A 25,736-nucleotide genomic window follows, 5' to 3' on the forward strand; every position below is an offset into this window, starting at 1 on the left:
ATACTTTGATTTTTCAACCGATATTTCAATTGACTTCAATTTGTTCTTTCTTTCGATCATTATCATAAACAACACAACTTTGAACTATTAACAGATTTTATGACGAGGTGAAGTGAACTATGGAGTGATTTGTATGATTGTTTTATGATTTTAAGCACATAATTCAAGCTAGAGGTCTCGACACGGTAAGTATACTAGTTCTAACCTAATGTACAATAATGATTCACACAATATGATGATCACGAAAAATAATGCTACGCTAACAATCTAAATCAATCGTCGACAAGGCGTTTTTCTCTCATGAAATTGAAGGATATAACGGATAAATAAGTATGATGCATGCATTATAACTCACAATTGGCATATTACCTTCAATTGTACATTTCTATGTTTTTACTTGCTAGCAACTCTATCAAGCGGCTTATAAATCAATCATGTCATGCAATCTAGCCTATACTACCTAGCTCCACTTACATATACTCATCTAATTACAAGAAAATCTCATTTTACAAATATGTATAACTAATATAACTCGAACATTTTGTCTCTTTGATTCAATTCCATAATACAAGAAAGTAAATTAACAATAAATTAACAAGAAATTTGAAATCTACCTATGAATTGAAAATGCAAAAACACAAAAACAATAATAAATAATCACATAATCACACAAGAAATAAAAAAAGTAAAAATGAAAAGAAGGTACCGATCACTGTCGTGGACCTCGTGATCCAAAAATCGATTCCATCAAACCCCGATAGAGAGATTGGGCTTCAAATGGATCCGAAGCTGCTGGTGATGCATCCGAAGTATCCTCGACCCGACCGACACAAGAATGTCGGGAAACCATTCAGAATCATAACTTTGAGGATATGCTGGATGAGCTGCAGGATTAAACGGCTGTGTATAATCGTATGGTGGGGGAGTTTCTACATAATCAAGACCTGCAATGTGGTCCTGATGATGGCGGACCTGCTCATAATAATCGAACTGTTGTCTTCTATGTTGTTCATGAGCATACGCCATAGCTAATTCATAACTCCGCCTCTGTACACCACTCTGAGCAGTAATATCCCACATACTCCTCTCATAGGAGGTCCACTGATCATACTCCTGAGGCCTATCATAACCAAAACTCGGCCCTGTACCTCCTACCCCAGCTCCCAGCAAACCATCTCTTCTTCCTTGAACACCTTCTTGAGGCCTACTTGATTCACCCCTTTGACTAGCACCCATTGATTCCACCAGTGCTATTGCCTCTTCCCGAGTAACCCCCTGCTTAGGGGCTACCAAGTACCCACCCACCTTCAAATCCTTAAGGAGTCTAAACTGTGGATGATCTTGAAACTCCCATTCATTCCCTTTCAACAATCTCTTCCTTGTATAAGGAGTACCATCCAAAAACTGTAAATTAGTATCCTTTGGACTACCTTATTGATTTGAAGTAGGCGAGAAATAAGTTTTGGGTGAGGGATGACAAGCTTGTTCCTCTTGTTCCTTGCCTCCCAAATATTAAACATCATAATCTGTCTAAGTGATAAGGCTAGGTTCCCCGTTACCAAGGCATATAAAACAATAACATCCTGATGCCTAACCATACTTTTATCACTGGTTCTGGGGCAAACATTCCAAAGTAACATTGACATTATCAACCGGGGCAGTGGTTTCAACAAAGAACGCTCCAACCTAAATGTTGTGCTCAAACTGTCTCTTCTAACATCAAAAATCTCAGAAAGCATATCAATCCAATTAGGTGGTGTTTCCGCCCCTGCCAAATATTTCTCATCTACATAATCACAAGCCCTTCCCGACGTAGCACCCGTGTCAAATTTTGCTATTTTATCTAAAGTAGCAAAAGACATTATCACCTTCTTTCCATTTACCGTGCCTACTAACTTAGAAGACACAGGAGGTTACTACCATGAATTAATTCTAAGGTACTTAACCAATCCATAATACCATTTAAGTACACCTCAGAATTATCATTATTAGTCCAAACCAAGGCTTGTTTCCACCCCATTTGCTCAAAGGCCTCAATCATCCCAAATCCCCGAAATTCTGACAAATCAAGTGGCCTTTCCCCCAACAATTGATCCTCAAGATGTCTAGCCTCCCCCATTTTTTCTTTAAACAAAATTGGTTGCCATTCAAGAGGTAATGTAAATAAGGGGATACCTTGACGCCATTCCGGTTTATCCACTTCAACTTCCATTTCATCACTTCTCTGCTGTGAGTTTTCTTCTTCTGATGATGATGATGATGATTCTTGAATAACCACTTGCCTTCTCTTCTTCTTTTGTTGACTAGAAGAAGTGTCACCTTTCTTGCTTAAATTCTTGACCATCTTTCCTGCCTTTTTTAGAGCATCCATGTCAACAACTAACACAAAGTAACAACTTTAGCAAAGGTTAGTGAATTAAACAAAATTAAGAAGAAATTTCAAAAAAATTCGAAATTAAACTCACATGAATCTTGAAAATTAGGCTGAAATTAAACAATAAAGATAGGGGTTTTGTAGCCCTCGAAAAGTTATGCAATTTAGCCTAAAGAATTGTTAGAATTGATGAAGAATTGAAAAGTAATTAGAGATTGAAGGTTAGGGTTTTGTGGAAAATAATTGGGGAAGAAAGAATTGAGAGATAAAGATATGTTCAGATATATGTGTGTGAAAGAAAAAGAATTCTGGTTGTGATTGTAATTAAAAAGTTTTAAAATTTTCTGGATTTAAAAAAAAATTCGACCTTCTGTTACCGTAATTTACGCCAGGCAGGGCGTAACCTACGCCGGTTGTCTTTTCTGTTGCCGTAACCTACGCTGGGAAGGGCCGTAACTTACGCCAGTAGTATTCAGACATAAGTCTCAGTTATACTTACCGTACCCTACGCCCTATGTAGGCGTAACCTACGCCTGATCAAAAACACTTACCGTAACTTACGCCAGAAAGGGCGTAACTTACGCCTATCTGGAAATAGTCATTTTGGCGTCTTCGGAGGCGTAAACAGAGGATTTTTGGCGTAAACTAAATAGCCACTTCCAGGGCACCGTAACCTACGCCAAGTCTGGCGTAGCTACGCTAAATTGAAATTTTGCAAATCCTTTGTACCGTAAGTTACGCCAGTTAGGCCGTAGCTTACGCCCTTATGATATCTTTTTTTTTTTTTTTTTTTTTTTTTTTTTTTTTTTTTTAACTACAGCCACATTGATTGCAATTGGTTATAAAAATAGACTCCCTTCCCTAACTTAAAGGCACATTGTCCTCAATGCACGCCCGAAATTAGAGATGAGTTACTCAACTACGTAACTTGCAAAACGTTTTCCTTTTTCACCCAAACTGACCTTCCCAACTTAATTCTCAAACATAAGTGCTGGGAATTAAGTTTTCATGTGTGATTATGCTACAAAACACTCAAACAAATAAATAAAAATGCAAACAGCTAACTTACCGAAAATGAGGCTAGAAAACAAACAAACAACGGTTGCCTCCCGTTTAGCGCTAAGTTTATTGTCCTCAGCCCGACATTACCTCAATTTGATTCATGCAAGATCATAAGATGGTGGACTTGAGATGAAGTTCACCATTTCCTTTGTAGAGCCATTAATGTCACTTGCATCCAAATAAGGCTTCAAACGGTGCCCATTGACTATTTGCTTCACTCCATCCTTTGGATCCTCAATTTCAATTTCACCAAACTTTCCGACTCTTGTAATAACATATGGACCCATCCACTTGCTCTTGAGTTTTCCCGGAAAGAATTTGAGCCTTGAATTGTAAAGCCACACCTTTTGGCCAACTTCGAACACCTTTTTCTTTAATTTGGCATCATGAACCGCTTTCATCTTGTCTTTGTATGTTGATGCGCATTCATATGCTTCATTTCTCAGTTCTTCCAATTCGCACAATTGCAACTTTCTTTCCTTACCTGCACTCTCAAAATCCATGTTAACGGCCTTAACGGCCCAAAAAGCCCTATGTGCAAGCTCAAGTGGAAGATGACAACCCTTCCCATAAACCAACCGATATGGTGTAGTGCCAATAGGTGTTTTAAAAGCGGTTCGATAAGCCCATAAAGCATCATTCAATTTTGTTGACCAATCCTTTCTATCGGGCCTAACCGTCTTTTGCAAAATTTCTTTAATTTGCCTATTGGAAACCTCAACTTGACCACTCGTTTGTGGGTGGTAAGGAGTAGCAATTCGGTGGTTCACGCCATACCGTTTGAGAAGTTTGCCAAACTGAAAATTTTTAAAATGAGATCCCCCATCACTTATGATCACACGAGGAATTCCAAATCTTGAGAAAATGTTACTTTGAACAAACTTGCAAACAACGGTATGGTCATTGGTTTTAGTGGCAATGGCTTCCACCCATTTTGAAACATAATCTACGGCTACTAAAATGTAGTAATTACCAAAGGAATTAGGGAATGGACCCATGAAATCAATGCCCCAAACATCAAAAATATTAACAACTAAAATAGGTTGCATGGGCATTTCGTTTCTTTTGGTAATACTACCTAGTTGTTGACACCTAACACACTTTTTAACAAATTCAGCGGCATCTTTAAAGATACTAGGCCAAAACAAACCACACATAAGAACCTTATGACCTGTCTTTTGGCCGCTGAAGTGACCTCCACATGCAAATGAGTGTGCATGAGTCAAAACCTCTTGAATTTCTTCTTCCGGAACACATCTTCTCACCAATTGATCCGGGCCCACTTTAAACAAATCCGGCTCATCCCAAATGTATTGCTTTGCTTGTGCCAAGAATTGTTGTTTCTTTCTCTTAGGCCAATGTTCTGGTATCTTACCTGCAGACAAGAAATTCACAAAATTTGCATACCAAGGAACAATAGAAATGGTTAGTAAATGTTCATCCGGAAACGTTTCATTGATCTCCTTGGTTGATCCATCATCCATTGATTGAATCCTTGACAAGTGGTCCGCTACCACGTTCTCACTTCCTTTCTTGTCTCGAATCTCCAAATCAAACTCTTGTAGTAGCAACACCCACCGAATTAGCCTTGGTTTTGCATCCTTTTTCTCCATCAAATGCTTCACCGCGCTATGATCTGTGTACACTATCACTTTGCTACCACAAATGTAAGAACGAAACTTGTCAAGTGCATAAACAACAGCAAGCAATTCTTTTTCGGTGGTTGTATAATTCAATTGGGCATCCGATAAAGTTTTGCTTGCATAATAAATCACAACGGGTTTCTTGTCTACCCGTTGCCCCAAAACAGCCCCGATTGCAAAATCACTTGCATCACACATAATTTCAAATGGCATGGACCAATTTGGTGATTGCAAAATGGGGGCTTCAACCAATTTCTCTTTCAAGGTTTCGAAAGCTTTTAAACACTCTTCATCAAAAACAAAAGGTACATCTTTTAGTAACAAATTACACAAAGGTTTTGTTATGACACTAAATCCTTTGATGAACCTTCTATAAAACCCGGCGTGTCCAAGAAAAGAACGGACACCCTTAACATTGGTTGGAGGGGTAAAGTAGAAATCACTTTGATTTTGGCCCGGTCAACTTCCATGCCTTTATTTGAAATTACATGACCCAAAACCGTCCCCTCTTGAACCATGAAGTGGCTCTTTTCCCAACTTAAAACCAAATTTGTCTCAACACATCTTTTCAAAACTTTGGTAAGCTCATCAAGACAATTATCAAAGGTTTGACCAAAAATTGAAAAATCATCCATAAAGATTTCTAGTGATTCACCGACCATATCTGAAAAGATACTCATCATACACCTTTGAAAGGTGGCTGGAGCATTACACAAACCGAATGGCATTCGCCTAAAGGCAAAAGTCCCATAGGGGCATGTGAATGTGGTCTTGTGTTGGTCATCGGGATGGATAGCAATTTGATTATAACCTGAATAACCATCTAGAAAACAATAAAACTTCTGACCTGCAAGTTTTTCAATGATTTGATCAATGAATGGTAATGGGAAATGATCTTTTGAAGTAGCGGTATTCAATTTCCTGTAATCAATGCACACCCTCCACCCGGTGATGGGTCGGGTAGCAATTTGCTCACCACTATCTCCTTTCACCACTTGAATTCCGGCTTTCTTAGGTACCGTTTGTGTTGGACTCACCCATGTACTATCCGAAATTGGGTAAACAATTCCAGCATCCAACCATTTTAGCACCTCCTTCTTCACAACTTCACGCATATGAGGATTCAACCTTCTTTGAGCATCACGTGAAGGTTTTGCTTCAGAATCGGTGATTATCTTATGCATCACAATTGATGGACTAATACCTTTTAAGTCGGCAATTGTCCACCCAATGGCCGCCTTGTTTTCCTTGAGCACTTTTAGCAATGCCTTTTCTTGCACTTCTTCCAAATTTGATGCAATAATCACCGGTAAAGTTTGTTCTTCTCCCAAAAATGCATACTTCAAATGAGATGGGAGCTCTTTCAACTCAACTTGTGGTGGACTTTCAATGGAAGGCTTGAGATGAGTATCAATATGATCCGGTAGACTTTCCACCAAGTGAGTCCATGGTGGTCTACCTTCTTGAATTGCCATGATCTCCCAATCTTTCTCTTCCTTCTTCAATGTTTCACTATGCTCCACAATTAACCTGTCAACTAAAGCACAAGACTCCCGTGTGTCCTCCTCATTTTCATGAGAAATACACTCATCAATGACGTCCGCCATAAAGCATTCGTCACTAACTACGGGGTTAGGAACACTAGCAAAAACATTCAATCTAATCTTACGGTTGCCAAAGGTCATTTCAACCGTACCCCTTCTACAATCAATTAATGCATTAGCGGTGGCCAAAAAGGGTCTACCCAAAATAACGGTGGGTTGCCTAACATTACCGCTTGGTGCAAAATCAAGTACCAAAAAGTCTACGGGGTAGTAAAAATCCTCCACTTTAACTATGACATCTTGGACAATTCCCCTAGGGAGTTTGAGTGACAAATCAGCCATCACCAAGGTGGTGTCGACTTTTTCCAATGGTCCAAAGTCATATTGGTCATACAAAATACCCGGTAGGATACTCACACCCGCCCCAATATCCAAAAGTGACCTTTTCATCTTAAAATCACCAACTTGAATTGTAATCAAAGGTGCTCCTGGATCTTGGAGTTTGGGTGGGAGTATGCCCATCACAACGGCACTAACTTCCTCATTTAAAACAATTTTCTTTGGAAGCTTATGCTGCCGTTTTTGGGTACACAAGTCCTTGAGGTATTTAGCATAAGCCGGAACTTGTTTGATTATGTCAATAAGAGGTATATTGATTTTCACTTGTTTAAAAATTTCCCACATTTCTTCCTCATGGGGACCTCTTTTCTTAAGTGTAGGCCTAAGTTTTGGATCAATCAAAGCCAAAGGGAAAGGAATGGTATTACCCTCCATATCCTTACCTTGTTTTTCAGAAAATTTTTCACTAGACCTATTGTTTTTTACCTCTTTAAAAGACACTTTTTTACTTGGTTTAGGCAAAACAAATTCCGGTTCATGCTCACTATCTTGGTCATCATCAACTTCCTCCACCACACCATCTACCAGTGATGATGAAGGTTCAACTTTATTATCATAAATCCTACCACTACGAAGAGTACTTACATTATTTATCTCCACATTCTTGATATTCTTTGAGCCGCTACTTTGGTGTTGTGGATTGATCTTTGTGTCACTTGGTAGCTTCCCCGGATCCTTTCTCAACGCAGCCACATCTTCCGCCAATTGACCAACTTGCTTTTGCAAACTTTCAACCGTTTTGTCCCGAATCTCATTTTTTCGATCCATTTCCTTCAAGTACTCCATAATCTCCCCGGTTGATACCTCATTACCTCCCGAATTCCCACCTTGGTTATTACCTTGTTGATAGTTCCTTGGATAGCCTCTATTGAACCCTTGATTTTGGCCACCTTGATAATTTCCTTGGTTGTAATTTCGGTTTTGGAACGGTTGAGATGGTGCTCCACTGGTTTGGTTGTTTCCTTGAAAGTTCGGGTTGAGTTGGTTTGATGAATTCCCATATCTAAGATTGGGATGGTTTCTCATTCCCGGATGATAAATGTTGGAGTTCATGTCAAATGGCCTCTTTTCTCCAAACACTTGATTCACCTCTTCAACTTCTTCGGGAGTAATGGACATTGCAAAGCCGTATGCCCAAGCTCATCACAACTCTCACAAATCGGGTATTCTTGAGAAACTTGAGCAACACCCCTATTTTCAGCTTTCCCCAACTTAGCAAACTTTCGCTCCAATGCCTCAATTCGATCTTTTGTTGCTTGATCACTTGTTGATGATAATGAAGCAATTGGATGCCTTGCCCTCCTATTTGATTGAGCTTGTCTCTTTGAATTCACACTCATCTTCTCCAAGAATTCCCAATCAACATCTTCGGGATTTGTCAAGAAAGTACCATTGCTAATAGAATTCACATCTCTTTTCTCTTCCGGTAACAAACCATCATAGAAAGCCGTGATCAACTCCCATTTAGCAATCCCATGGTGTGGACAAGTTCTCAACAACTCATTAAACCTCTTAAATGACTCATGAAATGTTTCACCCGATTGTTGTTGAAAGGTTCTAATGGAGGTTCTTGCGTCACTAGTCTTTTGCATTGTATAATACTCATCCAAGAATTGTTGTTGCATTTCAGCCCATGTAAAGATACTACCCGACGGCAAAGCTAAGAACCATTGCTTCGCTTTATCCTTCAAAGTGAACTGAAACAAAACTAGTTTAATCTCATCCGGTGAGAATCCTTGACCTCCAATGGTACCACAAATAGCCTCAAACTCTGACAAATGCAAATAAGGCTCCTCCGTTGCTTTTCCATAGAAACTCGGTAATATACTCAAACATTGAGGTCTTACCTCAAACGCTCTACCCTCAACACCGGTGGTACTATAGGTGAAGCATTAACGGTGATGGTGGGTCGAAAATGACTATCAACTCCTTGTGGTGGAGGTTGATAGTTCATGTTTGGAGCAGCTCGATTACGTGGTGGGTAAATTGGGTAGTTTCCATGACGGTTGTGGTTTGGTGGTCCTTGAGGAAATCTTTGGTTAATTGGAGGTTGGTTAAATTGCGGGTATTGGCGGTTTGGTGGTTGAACATAATCCTCCCCATCATTCCATTCATACCCATCCGAATGATCATCAAACCTCCTATCATCCCAATTAGCAACTCGATCATACACATCCTCCGTATACCGTGATCTATCTCCAACATAGGTGGTGTTCCAAATCGGTGAGGAGTTGTAAAACCACTCCTCTCGGATCGGGGTGGTTGTTGATATTGGTCTTGATGTTGGTAGTTTGGTTCAAAGTTGGGTTCATGTTGAATTCCGGCGGGTTGGGTCTTTGGTGGAATGTTTCTTTGTGAATTACCGGGGTCACTCATAGTTGCACGGTGAAGTATTCGGTTTCTCCTAGCTGTTTTCTCAATTTCCGGATCAAACAACAATGGTGACTTCTTCTTTGAATACCTCGTATGCATATACAAAAAAACCTGTAGCCTACATACAATGAACACACCTAGCGTAAAACTGAAATACAAGAATAAAAAGGAAATAAACAAACTAACAACTAAAACTAGACTACTTCTTTTTGGATTTTTTTTTTTTTTGTTTTTTTTATTTTAACAAATTACAAACAAACTTTAACACTTTGCACACCGATTCCCCGGCAGCGGCGCCAAAATTTGATCGTTGTCGTTGGACCGATCAAAAATATAAACTAAATACCACTAATTAGTTAGGGTAAGTCGAATATCGTTCCACAGGGAATCACGGGAAAGTGTTAAACAAGTTTACAAAATTAATTAATCTAGGCATAAACTTAAAATCGATTGATTGATTGATTTAGTTAAAACTAAAAATGATTATTGACTTAACACAATAATTCAATTAAACAAAATAGACCATTCTCATGCTCCCAATTATGTTTTCAAATATGTAATCTAACTTATACTCATTGGAAATCACATAGACATGATTTGTTATAACGTTTGGATTGAATGAATTCAAGAACTAGATTAGTTGGTTATGATGATTCACGATAATGGAAACGGGGAATTGACACAACTAGACTTCTAATTCATTGAAGTAAAACTACAAGTTCATGAGAGATTCTTTCAATAATCCATGATAAACAATAATTTGAAATCAAAAGATAGATGAATTTCATTCAAAGTCATAAACAAGTAATCATTCAAACAATCCAAAGAACATTAGATGTAAAAGACTAATAAGAATTAAACATCTAATCCAATATGAATATGAGAAAGATTGAACATAAATGGCTTACATAATTGTTCACATGAGAATGATCAAAAGAAAACCTAGCCTATCATCTTCATCATTGAATCTTCAATTTGAATTGTCATCTTCATGAATTGGTGATTTGATGATGATTTTGGGGTCTTCTCTATGTTAGGAACTGATATTGTGAGTGAGTATTATGAATGGTAACTTCCCAAGTCGTCAATTGAATTGTATATAACTGAAAGTTAATTAAAACCATAAAAATCGGGTTTCTGATCTGCAACTGGCGTAACCTACTACCCCCTGGGCGTAAGTTACGCCCCTTGAATTTTCAACTGGCGTAACCTACTGCCAAGTCTGGCGTAAGTTACGCCCTTTGTAATTTCAGAATTCCAGATTTTTGCTTCTTGGTTCCTTGACTCGTTTCTTGATTCAATTAGCTCCATTTCATCACCTAGTGCCTGAAACACTTAACAAACATAAGAGTACCCCTAATCGTCTATTAAGCTTCACAAAACAACTTGATTTTACATCTTAAAATTATGCATTCTAGGCGTTTATCACCGTGGCATTGTATATGCGGAAATACAATAACAAGTCCGGGTTTCCGCATGTAGAGGCGTGGCAGGTTTTGAGGAGAGGACCGAAATGGTCGGAGGTTCTTACTTTTGAGGGGATTTGTGAGGAGTCGGGTAGCAAAAGGGCAAGAACGGAAGGGTCTGTCCATGTACGTTCATCAGGGGAGGCGTCGGTCCATATTGACTTGAATGAGGACCACTTGGAGCAAGAAGAGGAGGGAGGGAACGACATGGATGATGCACCAGTACATTAGGCTAGACCCGTGCCACCCCGCCGTAAAGCTAAGGGTAAGCAGGCTGCTCCTTCCGCCTCTACTACATCTGAGCAGTTCTTGAAGATGGTCGCGGAGTTGAAATGCGACAATGAGCATAAAAAACGAGCTCGGGAGGAGAAGATGCAGAAGCCGATAATGGATAGCTATATGGCGGCGGAGGAGGCTAGGAGGAAACGGGAGGAGGAGATGACACAAATGGTCCAGAGTCAGCAGCGACAGAATGATATGGACTTCGTGATAAGGCCACACGATCACCTCAGCGGGCCGATGTTGGAGATGGTTTTGGCGCAGAAACGCGCCCTTTGTGAGCAGTACGGATGCCCGGCGCCTTAGTTGTATGTTTATGTTGATTAAGTTTTATGATTTACTTGTTTTCGTATGTTTGAATAAGATTATGTGTTTTATTTGTGTTTTTAAGTTATATTAGTTTTAGTTTATTAAATAAAATGTTTTAGTTTTAAAAATAAATAGAAATTAAATTAAATAGAAAAGGGTGGGGAGGGGAGGGGAGAGGTGGTGAAGTGCTCCTAGGTTTCGGGGAGGGGAGGGGAGGAGAAGAAAAATCGGGGAGGGGAGGGGAGGAGCGGGGAAGCTCTTCCCCCACCCTTATAAACTTTAGTTTTATTTTTTTCCATTGAGATACCATAAACCAAAAACACTCATTATACCATATACGTTGGTTGTTTTTATAATGTGTAGGGTTATGCATAGAGTCGGAAAAAAAAGACGGAAAAGAAACTTGTCTCAAGAGATGAGTAAAGCTCGTTAGTTTTAAAACATCTGTTTTTCTATTGTACAAACGCTGACTACCATATACGTTGGTTGTTTTTATATTATAATAAGTGTACTTACAATTTTAAAACTAATTAATTGTCTCAAATGAACAAAAAGAAAGTACACGAGTAAAAGCATACATTTTCCAGTATGCTATAGTTTGGTGCCTCTCACCCTTTGGTACAATCTTATGCAATGTCTAATACGAGTACATTTTAGTTCCTATAGTGTCTTATATATTTTAGTTCCTATTTCAAAATCTGTAAATGGTTTAAAAAGTGTAGGTACGACCTTAAAGCTGATTGATGATAAAGTTACCAAAATGAACGAAAATTTGAAGTATGTTACTCTTGTGACTTTAACCCTTGTATATACTACTAGCTTTGTCCTAAAGTTATCTACTAGTCACTACCTTACCATTTTAGTTCACTTAACTAATGTTAGCTTGCCCTACTATATTTATCCCCAACTAAAGATGGACAGAAGTAAATGGTCAAGTTTACCATAATGACTTGTAGTTGAAATTAGTACCACAAATGAGAAAAGGGAAAATAATTCGTACTTTCATAGTTGTCAAAAGCGATCGCCTATTTGCGCCTAAGCGCAAGGCGCATGCGAGGCGGACCTTTGGCGCCTGAAATTCCAGGCCAGTTCATGAAATAAGGCGGTCAACAGCGGTCAACGACAAACACAAAAGGTCTAATCGGTCAACATTTAGCTAGATCTATCAAGATCCGGCCAAATCCTTGCTGAATTTGATTTTTCCGGTCAATATTTTTAGAAAGCAAATTTAGAAAAAGGAAAATGATAAATCTTCTTAACCAATCCTCCTAAAAATCCTCCTAATATATCCACTTGTTAACACATGGAATCCACTAATTCTCTTTCCTAATCTAACTCCCTGATTTTCCACATGTCACAATTCTATTAATTAGGAGAATTTTTAGGTTAATGAGTTAGGAGGATTGATCATTACCCTTAGAAAAAATGTTGAAGAAAAAGAGAAGAGAAAGAGAATAAAGGAGAGAGAGAGAAATAGACAAAAAACTGAAAAAGCTGAGATAAAGTTAAAGTACAAAGAGACATCTTTATTATTTTTTCCCCCTTTATTCCAATAAAAAGTTTATATTAAATTGATTTTTATTCACAAGTAGGACAAAAATAAGTGTTATTATTATTATTATTATATAGTAATAGTATTAGTATGAAATATTAATTTATTAAAAAATGTTTGTATTTTATGTTTTTTATTTTTAGTCTATTTTTAATCATTCAATTTCCAAAATGTTAATATTACATATATAAAAGTAAAAATTTAATTCGGTTTTGAACAATTTGGTTATGAACAACTTGGTATAAAGTTTTTGGTTGAATGATTTATGTTTTTTTGAATGATATTTGGTTTTATAAATGATATATGATTTCTTTTACTATTATTTTTCAATATATATAAATATTTTATATTTATTTACCTGAGTGCGAACCCCTTAATTTTACATAATTCCCCTGTTTTAGTTTTACTTTAATAAAACATAATCGCATTAGTTGCAGTTTTAATAAAACATAAGCTGCATTAGTTGCAGGTATTTTTTAAAAAGTGTGCATCTTTTGTTATTTGAACAACAAGAATATTGGGATGTACCAAGGATCATATTAAATAGTCAAAGTTCCCATTCCTGTATTCCTTAATACGGGGATTTTTTGTTTCTCATTGGGTTAAACGGGAATAGGAAATTTTTTTTTTTTTGTCAAATTTGTTTTCGTGAAAATATAGATATACAATCCACATCATGCGAGGTTCACTCACTGGACCAACAAAGAGTAAAAATGTGAATCTTTCACTAATGTAATTCTTGTTTTGTACCCCCGTAGTATTGAGATAATGTTTGATAGAGTTCGATAAACTATTAAGTGATCCCAACATTGAAAAACGAAATTAGTACTAAGATATACAACCATTGATATCAAGAATCCCTCTACCTGGAAAAAAAGTATGGTATGGAACGGAAGAGAAGCGCTACACTCAAAGACAACGTTGTAAACAAAAGTCTATAAGCACAAATGCCAATCAAAATTTTTGCCCTCTCTTTTTTTTCTCTGTTTTGTTAATGGGTCAATTTCACATAACAAATGTGTTTTTAAACAATTGTTTGTAAGTCTATAGTTTCTTGAAGAGAAATAAAAACTTGATGGGGGTTTGTTAAGATGGGTGTGTAAATGGTCAAATTGGCCTTTTGAAAATTTTCATCTTTTCGTTTGTCAAAAATGGGCCAGACCCATTAGTGTTTTCTGTCCACTTTCTAACTTTCAAATAAGTTTAGCTCTAATAATGTCCAAACATCATTTACATGAACCATTTTCCTTTTAATTATTCATTCATTTTGTTGTTGGAGCTGCAAAAATCAACAGATTATTATAGAAGGTTTCAATAATGTTAAAATGAATATTATTACTCGTATAAAACTGAAGTTAACTAATAAATCATCTGGAACTAAGCCATCAATTTTTTAGAATAGGTAACCAAAAAGGTAAGCAATTACTTAAGTTGTTTGATGTACATGGCGGTAGAAAATTATATGAACAAAAAAAAGCTTTATCGAAAAGAGAATGAGCTAAAGCATATTACATTAAGTTTAGCCGAGTTATTGTAATCTCATTAAAGGCGAGGCCAATGAACAGTGTCGCGTACCACGTGGTGTTATTCTATTGGTCCACCTGTAACCGCGTTTTTTTCAAGATTTTGCCATATCGGATTTCGTTAAAGTTCTTTTTTTTTCGGTTTTTCTTGGTTTCATACATAGTTTTTTTTGCTTTTGTGTTTTCTTTCTATTGGTCCACTTATACCCCGCGTTTTTTCGGATTTTGCCATATCGGATCCCGTTAAGATTATTTTTCTTTCGGTTTTTGTTGGTTTATTACATGGTTTTTTTGTTTTTGTGTTTTCTAACTATTGGTTCATCGTATAACCCACATCACTATTTAGATTTTGCCATTTTGGATCCCATTCGGGGTTTTTTCTTGGTGTTCAGTATAATTTTTTGGCTTTTGTGTTCTCAAATAATATATTGAAACTTTTATTCAACATTTTATTTTTCCTTTGTTATTTCTATTTTCTTTAAGGTTATATCTTTCGGTTTTTTGATACTTTTTTTTTTGCTTATATGATCTCTTTTATTGGTTCATCATATACCCCGCATCACTATTTAGATTCTAACATTACAGATCCCGTTTGGAGTTTTTTCTTTCGGTTTTTTTTGGCATGGTTATCAATAGTAACCATGCTTATTAAAACTTGACACGTGGCACCGGTTACAAAGTGACACATCGCACGTTTCTTATAGTTTGAATTTTGTTACGTCTTTTTCTTTTTTAGTTTTGTTTTTCCTTTTCGGATTTTTTATTACGGGTTACTCCTTTTATTTTTTTCACACTTTTTATTTGTCATTCAACCTTATTGTGATACACCCCGTACCACTACTTGCATTTTGCTATATCGCATCCACTTGATATCTGAATTAATATATTGATATTTTGTCATATCACATCCCGTTCAGGTTTCTACTACGGGTTACGTTTTAGTTTCTTGCATACTTTTAAACAAACATATTAATGACAAAATTATTTCTAATTAAGATGTCGAAAATTCACGGCATATATACTAAAATAGCGAACTGTTTCAACAAGGGAATTGAGACCCCGCAACGCGAGATCTAAAATTTTCTAATTATTAATAAAGCTAATGCCTTATGTGAATCGTTAGATCTCTTTTAAACCCGTTCCAATTTAAGCTACTTTTTTCTCCGTATAACCCTATTGAGGTAACATAACCCAAAACCACTCACTCAGGTGTGCAGGGTTTTTAAATAGAGTGCAACAAAATGGAATGAGAAAGGATGGGTCACTTTCTGGAGAAGATTACATGTTTAAAGTATCCTTTTCTACGATATCAAATATATTTATTGCTTTTTCCGCATCATTGTATTTCTTTGAAGCATAGGTGGATGAGGTTTAACCAAGGAGATCAAAATTACATTATTACATTAAATTTAGCCGAATTATTATTAATAAAGCTAATGACTTATGTGAATCGTTAGATCCATTTTGAACCTGTTCCCATTTGAACTACTTTTTTCTCCGTGTAACCTGGTTGAGGTGACATAACCCAAAACCACTCACTCATAACTAATCTGGTGGTTTTTATATTGTGCAAGGTTCTTAATAGAGTGCAACAAAATGGAATGAGAAAGGATGTGGTCAAGGAAGTCAACTAGAGTTTCGAAACTTTGTTTTTCTTTGTACATTAATTGCTTTCTTTTCTATGTATCTTTCTTATTCATCAATTTTAATATATGATTTAAAAGCGGTTATGAAGTTTTAAGTTAATTTGTATGCAGCTAGGACGTTCTTCTATAGTTGGACTTGTCTTTGGATTGGCAACACTTCATGAAAAGTCTACATCTGCGGTAAAACTTTGTTCATGCTATAACTCTACTCTTTAATGCCATAAATACTTACAAATACATATTTATTATTTTTCTTTATTGTGGTAAATGGTCCAGGTGAAGTCATTCATTGATGAGTTTTTTCGAAAACAAAACTTGAGTCAACCCCTTTATACTACCTGGGATGAGTCATATTCATCCAAGGTTAACACTAACTTTTATTTTGAAACATATCTTTTTATCGCCTGATTTTTTTCTAAATTATTTGAAATCAAAAGATTAATTTCAAATGTTTTTTTAGTTTTGATATAGAATGTTGAACTCTTGATCAAAGGGCTGGGTTTCCCTTCTCCAGTTGACAGAGCGATTAGAGATAAGTTTGTAGTACTTGGAATATTGCAAGTATAATTCTATCTATGTCAGTTTAATATTTGTCTAAAAGTATTACTTTCTTCTTAGGAAGGGCAAAAACTATTTTTGTGTTTTATCGTGAATGCTTTTCCAATGAGTAACACTTCATACCTATTATGTTTCTACAAGAATATCTCGATATAATGAACGTCCACGAGAAAACCGGTCTTCCGATCATTCGTGATGGCAAGTCGGAATGCAACTTCAAGGTACTTGCACATCATCATGTCTCATGTCCTTCCATACTTTCCCCAGTCTTACCTTTTTAACTCAACCATTAGACTGTATCTTTAGTTTGAGATTCTGAATAGGTACGATTTTACCAAGAGAAAATAATAATTCACATAGTTCTACAAAAGGTGCTAAAAAATCAGCAATGCAATTGATTTTTTGGTACCTTTTGTAGAACTATGTGAATTATTATTTTCTCTTGGTAAACTCGCACCTATTCAGAATCTCAAACTAAAAATACAATCTAATGGTTGAGTTAAAAAGGTAAGACTGGGGAAAGTATGGAAGGACATCAGACATATTGATGTGCAAGTACCTTGAAGTTGCATTCCGACTTGCCATCACGAATGATCGGAAGACCGGTTTTCTCGTGGACGTTCATTGCATCGAGATAGTCCTGTAGAAACATTATAGCCTTATAGGTATCAAGTGTTAATCATTGAAAAGGCAATCACGATAAAACATAAAAACCGTTTTTGCGCTTCCAAGAAGAAAGTAATACTATTAGACTTATATTAAACTAACATAGGTAGAATAATACAAGCAATATTCCAAGTACTGCAAACTTATCTCCAATCGCTCTGTCGACTTGAGGTGGGATATCCAGTCCTTTGATCAAGAGCTCAACATTCTATATCGAACTAAAAAACATTAGAAACTAATCTTTTGATTTCCAATAACTTAGAAAAAATCAAGCGATAAAAAAATATGTTTTCAAATAAAAGTAAGTGTTAACCTTGGATGAATATGACTCATCCCAGGTACCTAGGTAGTATAAGGCAGTTGACTCAAGTTTTGTTTTCGGGAAAGCACATCAATGAATGACTTCACGTGGACCATTTACCACAAAAAAATAATAAATATGTATTTGTAAGTATTTATGGCATTAAAGAGTAGAGTTATAGCATGTAATAAAGTTTTACCGCAGATGTAGGCTTTTCATGAAGTGTTGGCCATCCAAAGACAAATCCAGCTATAGAAGAACGTCCTAGCTGCATAAAAATTAACTTAAAACTTCATAACCGCTTTTAAATCATATATTAAAATTGATGAATGAGAAAGATACATAGAAAATAAAACAATTAATGTACAAAGAAAAACAAAGTTTCAAAAATCTAGCTGACTTCCTCGGCCACATTCTTTCTCATTCCATTTTGTTGCACTCTATTAAGAACCCTGCACAATATAAAAACCATCAGATTAGTTATGAGTGAGTGGTTTTGGGATATGTTACCTTAACCAGGTTACGCGAAGAAAAAAGCAGCTCAAATGGGAACGGGTTCAAAATGGATCTAACAATTCACATAAATCATTAGCTTTATTAATAATAATTCGGCTAAATTTAATGTAATAATGTAGTTTTGATCTCCTTGGTTAAACCTCATGCACCTATGCTTCAAGAAATACAATGACGCATAAAATGCAATATATATAAAAGGTTATCGTAGAAAAAGATATTGTAAACATGTAATCTTCTTCAGAAAGTGACCCATGCACATCATAAAGTATACATTGTGCATGACATACCACCGCACATCTATGTCGACTGAATCTCTTTATAGCCCACAATCAAAGTCCAATGATATAGAAAAAAGCCATTTATCATAGCTTGTATATTTTGACCCGCTCATTGGGCGGGAATCATGAATAAAATTTACCTTTAAAAAAAAAAGCCCATTTATCATGACAAATACTAGGGGTGAGATTGAGTCGGGTTGGGTCGGTTTTGACCTAAAACAAAAACCCAAATCGAAACTTTTGGTTTTGTAAATCCATTGCATTCGGTTTTGGTTTGGTTCGGTTTCTCGGTTCGGTTTGGGTCGATTTTGGTTTATTTTCGTTTTTCTATTTTTGGTTTAGTTATAAAGTTAAATGACAAAGTTTTGTTATGGTTTTAAATAAACGCCTAATCTAGTAATCCATGTTGATGATAAGTAATTTTGGCTACTGCGTTTGGTGTTTGTGATTGAAGAGACTGTTTTTATTGGGATTTTCTATCAAGTGCCCTTCGGGCATTGCTTAAACCTCATTTATTATCTTATCATTTCTAAATATAAATAAACTTCCATTAAATAAATTTAGTTTAATATTTTATACCAAATTTGCCCTTTCTTTTTTCAATGAAATGTTACAAAATTTAGAGCTTACTAACATTGATTTCGTACAATTTTTTTTTGCTTACCTCTAACTTTTAAATATTATTTAACATACTTCAATATCATTAACCAATAATATATATTCCATGTAATTGAAACGACTTTTCTAAAATTTTTTATAAAATGAGTTAATTATTTAAAATTATATTTTAGTATTATTTAGTATGGTTATCGTTGTTATATTTAATTGCATATGTAAAACATTAGATTTCTATACATAGTTTGATTTGAATTGGAAAATATAAAATACTAGTTAATCAATCCGGGTTTAGCCCGGTCATGTTAATTAAAATTTTAAAATATAAAATAAATTAAATTTTTTTATGTAATATCTGTTTTTAAAACATTATAACTTGATATAAATCTAATAAATCTAATAATTCAATTAAAACAATAATTATATAGTTAATAAATCAACTATTTCTAAATAAAAGAATACATTTTATTTGTAATAATATTATATAAGAGAGATTTTTTATTCTTTAAATAAATGATTGATATTTTAATTAAACATGTAAAGAACTATTTCTATTTTATATATATATATGACATCATAATTAAATAAAAAGAATTTTTAAGTGAAATATGGATTTGCCAAATTAAAATCTTTCTAATAATACATATAAAAAACAATCTTGTTTTATTATATATAGAGATAAGCTAAAAGAGTTTTGATGAATAATTTTTTTTTTTCACTGATAAATTTAACTTTCCAGATTTTACCATTTTAATAATTTGTAATATAATACATAGAGTAGTAATAATAATATGTCAAAGTAGTCTCTCACATATTATTTTGTTTTTTTCGGTTTTTATTCGGATAAAGTAGATACTCATTTTGCATCTTTGTGTGTTAAGATATGTTTATATGGATTTTTATTAATAAAATAATAAGTGTTATTAATAACACATAGTACAATTTATGTTTTTCAGTTGATTTGGGACTATTGGATAAAACCAACTCTGGAAATAATGGTCACTCTGGTAATAATGGTCAATTTAGAATTTCGTGAAACATAGATTAATCATTAAAAAACTTTCTTTCTTGAAAAGTAATCATACAACACTATAGTATCACATAAATAATATACGAAAATTAACGCATGATAGTTGTAAATTTCAAAAGAAAGTAAGGGTAAACTTGGTATAAAAAATAAATTAAATTCATTTATTGTAAGTATTAGTTATATTTAGAAATTGTAAGATAATAAATGAAGTTTAGGCAATGCCCTAAGGGCAATAGATAGAAAATCCCTTTTTTATTTGTTGGTATTTGAGGCATCTTTAATTTGAAGATGATTTAATTATTTCATTTTATATTCTTGGGTTTTGTTTACTGACAAATTTATGCCTTATAATGAAAATGAAAAGAAGAAAGCGACACGTTTTTTACAAGCTATTTTTTAGACAAAATTAAAGGTTTCTTTTATATGTCATCGTTTTTATTTTTGTAAATTTTGTTAACTCTAATTCCATTTTAGTTGTTTAGTTTTTACATTATGTCAAACATAATAGATAAACAGGAGCATCACTAATGCAAAAGATATAAACATAAATACAAAATGATGTAAATATAGAAAAATTATAGTTTTGGTTCGGTTCGGTCTTTGATCAGTTTTTTGACATGTGAAACCGAAACCCGAACCGATCCGTTCGGTTTTTAGAAAATGAAAACCAAACCAATCGGTTTCGTTCGGTTTTCTCGGTTTTTTTCGGTTTTCGGTTTTACGGTTTGGTTTTTCCTCACCCTAACAAATACTTAGCCCTACAAGTCCTTAGATTAACATGAAAAATAAACGATGCCAAAAACTACGAAATCTCTACTATTTATCTGCTTGAAAATTATATTTGCCTTTCAGATAATTGACAATTGATGGTCAACATTCCCATTAAACAGTACTATAGTTCAAGGACGTCATGAATATCGGCCTGCTCAAACGAATAACTTCTCTCGTTTGTAAATGACTCCCCATCTCCTCTCTTAAATTTTAAATTGATAACCATTAAAAAAATGTCTTACTATTATCTAATATCTTAAACATTTTCACTTGATATAAATATAATATCATTTATAAATTAATCTACAACATCTATAATTCTATATATGTCTTAATTCAAGATATTTACATGATACTCTTTAATTCAAGAGTAAATTATACTTTTCGTCCCCGAAGTTGGCATGTTTTTTACTTTTGATCCTTAAACTTTAAAAATTACAATTTTGACCCTAAAGTTGACCAATTTTTTCAATAGTCGTCATTTGGCCTTACGACGGTGATGATGAGGTGGCCAGATGTTGGTTGTGGTGCTGATTGGATGGCCAAATCTCTCTCTGAAGATGTCAGATGAAGATCCAGTTTCGGTTACCACCAGAAGTTTTTTATAAAAAAAACCTTTTTTCCTTTTTTTATACTTTAGATCTATGGATGTTTAACAGATCCGCCGCCGTCGTTGTTTGGTGCGGTGGTTGCTGCCGGTGGTGGTGAGAAAAGAAATTTTATGTATGTGTGTATAATTGTATATGAAGTGGGTGCTTAGTACCTTGTGCATCAGAAGTTGTAAATAATTTAATGCAACTAAACCATTTACTGTTCAACCGAACCGGATCTTGTAACTAAACCAGATCTTGTAGCAGTTGAAATTGAGATTGTTATATATACAATTACAATTTCTTCAAATAAAAGGGATATTGTTTATCATGCAAATTTCAAACTATTTTAAATCAAACTTTGGCATTCGGCACGACGAGGAGCAGTGTATGTAATTGAATTAAGAGTAAATTACACTTTTCATCCCTAAAGTTGACACGTTTTTCACTTTTGATCCTTAAACTTTAAAAATTACAATTTTGACCCTAAAGTTGGCCAATTTTTTCAATAATCGTCCTTTTGCCTTACGACGTTAAAAAATGGCGGTTAACATACACACGTGCTAGACACGTGAGGGCACTAATGTCATTTCACTTTACACTGAGGGACAAAAAGTGAAAAAATAGCTACCTGAGGGACGAAAAGTGAGAAAATAGTTACTCGAGGGACGAAAAATGAAAATCATACAAATAAATTTATTCTTTCATTCCTCCTTTTCCGATCATCCTTTCCGATGGAATTTTCCGACTAGACATTTATTCCCTCTTTACCCCCAAGCCTCTCCAATCACCACCACCTAATAACCATCAACAACAGTCGCCGCTACCAGCCACCGCCATCTGTAACCAACACTAGCCACCGCAGTCTATAACCACCACGAGCCACTGCCACCCACCGCCACCTCGGGCCACCGCCGCCTATAATTACCACCAGCCACCGCCACTACAATCAACACCAGCCACCACCGCCTACAATCATCACCAGCAACCGCTGCCTACAATTACCACCAAACATCACCGTCTACGTTCACTACCAACCAATCGCCGCAGACTAGAATCACCACTAACCAACCGCCACCACCTAGAATCACTACCATCCACCGTCTCCCTTTCAAATAAAATCAAAATTTAGAAGAAAAAAAAAGATAACTGACATGTTTGAACTATAATTTGTTTGATTGGTTGTGTTTTGAATGTCATGAATTTGAGTAAATGATTTTGTTTGTGGTTTAGATTTGGATTCAAAGTCGAGTTTTTATTAGGTATCATCCGAAAATAAATGTGTAGTCGGAAAATTTCATCGGTAAAATGATCGGAGAAGATGATCGGAAAAGAAAGAATGGAAAAATAAATTTATTTGTATGATTTACATTTTTCGTTCCTTAAGTAGCTATTTTTTCACTTTTCGTCCTTCAAGTAACTATTTTTTCACTTTTCGTCCCTCAAGTAACTATCTTTTCACTTTTCGTCCCTCGGTGTAAGGTGAAATGACATTAGTACCCTCACGTGTTTAGCACGTGCATACGTTAACGACCATTTTTTAACGCCGTAAGGCAAAAGGACGATTATTGAAAAAATTGGCCAACTTTAGGGTCAAAATTGTAATTTTTAAAGTTTAAGGATCAAAAGTGAAAAACGTGTCAACTTTAGGGATGAAAAGTGTAATTTACTCTTAATTCAATTACATACACTGCTCCTCGTCGTGCCGAATGCCAAAGTTTGATTTAAAATAGTTTGAAATTTGCATGATAAACAATATCCCTTTTATTTGAAGAAATTGTAATTGTATATATAACAATCTCAATTTCAACTGCTACAAGATCTGGTTTAGTTACAAGATCCGGTTCGGTTGAACAGTAAATGGTTTAGTTGCATTAAATTATTTACAACTTCTGATGCACAAGGTACTAAGCACCCACTTCATATACAATTATACACACATACATAAAATTTCTTTTCTCACCACCACCGGCAGCAACCACCGCACCAAACAACGACGGCGGCGGATCTGTTAAACATCCATAGATCTAAAGTATAAAAAAAGGAAAAAAGGTTTTTTTTATAAAAAACTTCTGGTGGTAACCGAAACTGGATCTTCATCTGACATCTTCAGAGAGAGATTTGGCCATCCAATCAGCACCACAACCAACATCTGGCCACCTCATCATCACCGTCGCCGCCACAGTGATCGGATAAAATTTCTTCTCTCACCACCGCCGGCAGCAACCACCGCACCAAACAATTGCGGCGGAGGAGCTAATAAACATCCCTAGATCTAAACTTTAAAAATCCGCCCAGCTCATCATCACCACCGCCGCCACAGCGATCTGATAACCCCTACCACCGATTCACCGCCACCATCAAGATCCGGTCACCCACATGAGCATCAGCACAACCGCCACAAAAATCTGAGCAACCCATCTTCGCCATTGTTAAGATTGGGTAACCCCGTCACCACTATTGCACCAACATCACCACAAAAATTCGATCATCCTATCACCAACGTCATCAAAATCCGGTCAGCGGGACCAAAAATGTCTACATGATAAATTTTCTAGACACTTTTACTCATAATCTCCAATATAAAAATAAGAATCTTATAAATAAAAACTTACACGAAGTTAAACTTTATTTGGATATAGAATAGCTTTACATTTAACAACTATTACTCCTTACTCCTTTCTTTGCCTTATTTTGAACTACACCCACACACTTATAATCTCTCTGCATGAGAAACTTGGAAACTGAAAAAGTAAAAACTCCAGCTGTTTTCCATATGTGTTTTTTTATTTCTTTTAAATTTTTAAATGATTCATATGGTCATATAATATAGACTGTATTTATATAAGGATTTTAATTAAGAGTTAGTAAAAGTTAACAATATTTATATCACTTATAAAATCTTTTGAATGTGAAAATCCCATCAAATATTAAGGAGTAATTTGATTCGTTTAACCAACATTTATCAAATATCACGATGACACAAATCTTTTTTTTTTTTTTTCTTTTGTTAACAAAAAATAGACTTATGCCCGTGCAATGCGATGACGGTTAGGATAGTGATAATGGAGGTGGTGATGGTGATAATGGTGGAGACGACAGCAGGGACGGTGATGTGAGACACATGTAAAACCATTGAATAGGTGTCTCCATATTTTATTTTATTACTTCTTTTCAATAAACAACCCAAATCTACACACAATTTTTTTTCTTTAACATATGTTAGTTAACAGAATGATACTAAAAATATTAGTAGATATCTAATACTAATTCGTATATTAAGTATCTCAAAACTATCATTTGAAATCGGAGCTTAAATTTTCAATTTTTCACCACTGGTTGTAATATGTACAATTTACTATAAGCCCAAGTAATACAAAATGTTAGTTATCTTCTACGATATTTTAAGGAAAAGGCACATATATATAATTAAAGATATGTTGTTTAAGGTATGATTGTAATGGCGCTGACATTAATTTCCTAAAATTAAATACTACATTAGTAACCTTATATCTTATTTACAAAATTAAATTATTTACTGATATTAAGGAATGAACATGTTACATTTAGAGTGACATAAAAAAAACTTTGATATCGAAAAAGAAAAATGCTATGTATTGACCCTATATATTAAAAACTGGTTTTTACAAGTATTTATGCATCAAGTACTATGTATCACCTTCTTTGCATGTGTTACAACTATATTTATACACACCTTTCCAGATTTTACTATCTTTCTTTTTCTATATGTTTCTAAAACAACTGATCTTTTACAAGTATTTATGCATGTACTATGAATCATTTTCTTTGCATGTGTTACAACTTATACAAGAGTACTAGACCTTTCCAAATTTTACTTTCTTTCTTTTTTACATGTTTTTTATAATGATAACATAAAAAAATGTAACTACTTATCATACTCTTTACCTCTCTGTTCTTACAAAGACTTTATTCTATACCTATACTAACTAATCAATATTAAAAACCATGAATATTATTACGTTGAACACTCTCTTTTAATACTATCACATGAAAATATTACTAACTTTCCAGAATCAAGCAAAACGGAGCATCTTAAAGCTTACGAATAATCTCCTTAAATCCCGCAACAAAGCACGGGTAAATATACTAGTGCAAACTAAATACAAACATATTCTCCAATCTCTCCCTTGATTTGATTGGCTAGACGTGAGTTTGTAAAAGTTTGTTTGTAATTGGTTTGTAACTCTAGCATCACCCGC

General features: G+C 35.0%; 2 long non-coding RNA genes across 2 annotated transcripts in view; one reads left to right on the forward strand and one right to left on the reverse strand.

The window, feature by feature from the left end:
• LOC122599059 overlaps window positions 1-12,021 on the forward strand; it is a 28,896-nt gene extending 16,875 nt beyond the window's left edge. The window contains exon 3 of the long non-coding RNA XR_006323854.1: window positions 11,813-12,021. This is a non-coding gene — a long non-coding RNA (uncharacterized LOC122599059). The remainder of the gene's footprint in view (window positions 1-11,812) is intronic.
• An 11,370-nt stretch (window positions 12,022-23,391) lies between these two features.
• On the reverse strand, window positions 23,392-24,270 carry LOC122602286. The gene is made up of 2 exons (XR_006324199.1): window positions 24,111-24,270; window positions 23,392-23,988 (listed from the first exon to the last, which is right to left on the reverse strand). It is a non-coding gene; the product is annotated as an uncharacterized LOC122602286 (long non-coding RNA).
• Window positions 24,271-25,736: the final 1,466 nt, after the last annotated feature.

The sequence above is a fragment of the Erigeron canadensis genome, chromosome 5, assembly GCF_010389155.1.
Source record: "Erigeron canadensis isolate Cc75 chromosome 5, C_canadensis_v1, whole genome shotgun sequence".
Lineage (NCBI taxonomy): Eukaryota > Viridiplantae > Streptophyta > Magnoliopsida > Asterales > Asteraceae > Erigeron > Erigeron canadensis.